Below are 910 nucleotides of genomic sequence, written 5' to 3' on the forward strand. Positions count from 1 at the left end.
TCGAAGTTGTCGTTTGATCTTATTTATTACTGCTCGCTAATGAGCTAACAATACTCGCATGCAGATGCTCAACTAGAAGAAAAAGTGTTTTCATCTTCCTTCGACGTATCAAATTCTGTTACATAACAATTCCGTCCATGATACATGTCTGTCCGCTAAATGAAGTGTTTTGAATTTAAGCTGGATCGGAAACCAACGATCATCATCGTACTAAGTTGATAGTTTTTCAAGTGATGGCGATTGGTTGTAAGATTGTACTTACTAGTTGAAAGATTCTTTATATAACTAAAATATATAAAATGATTCCAATTTTATGTGCAAGTGCCTAGATGTGGTTCTGTCAGCAAATATACAGTATGATTATTAGAAATAAAGAATTTTCAAGAGCGGTGAAATCGTTGAAAAGGTTGAGTTGAAGGACCCTCTAAATAGTTAGTCATTGTTTCTCAAACACTCGAAGGAACAATATTGCTACTTAAAAGACTAGGTTTACGTCAAGCTTAGAATCAAAATACTATATATCAGAATAAGTACTCTTTTTAACATAAGGTTCAAATTCACTTTAGATGTAGTTCACGTTTAAGATACACTGTATATGCTTATGCTATTATTACCAGTCATGAAGAATATTTCAAATATCTATATATCAAGCGCTATAATTCAAATAAGAAAAAAACTATCTCTTCTTTGATTAATGTTTACAGATTTTTTTTGTCATATCCAATGTTTTTTTTTTTTTTCTTCTTTTTTAGGACCCTTTAAAATTAACCGATATTCTACGAATTGGAATTACCGTCTCTGTGATGATTACTCTTAGATTGTGAGTTTGTCAATAAAAAAAGATTAAAAAGAAAATATCGTGGCGCTATTTGTACTGTTCTTGAAATCTAAGAACTTCAATAGATTTGCT

The 910-nt window shown here is 30.8% G+C and overlaps 1 protein-coding gene across 1 annotated transcript in view; it reads left to right on the forward strand.

Moving 5' to 3' along the window:
* Positions 1–696, forward strand: part of LOC137644956 (uncharacterized) — a 91,729-nt gene extending 91,033 nt beyond the window's left edge. The window contains exon 15 of the mRNA XM_068377832.1: positions 1–696. This exon is cut by the window's left edge and continues 749 nt beyond it. The gene's annotated coding sequence lies outside the window, so the exon portion shown is untranslated.
* The last annotated feature ends 214 nt before the right edge of the window (positions 697–910 follow it).

The sequence above is a fragment of the Palaemon carinicauda genome, chromosome 8 (assembly GCF_036898095.1).
Source record: "Palaemon carinicauda isolate YSFRI2023 chromosome 8, ASM3689809v2, whole genome shotgun sequence".
Taxonomy (NCBI): Eukaryota; Metazoa; Arthropoda; class Malacostraca; order Decapoda; family Palaemonidae; genus Palaemon; species Palaemon carinicauda.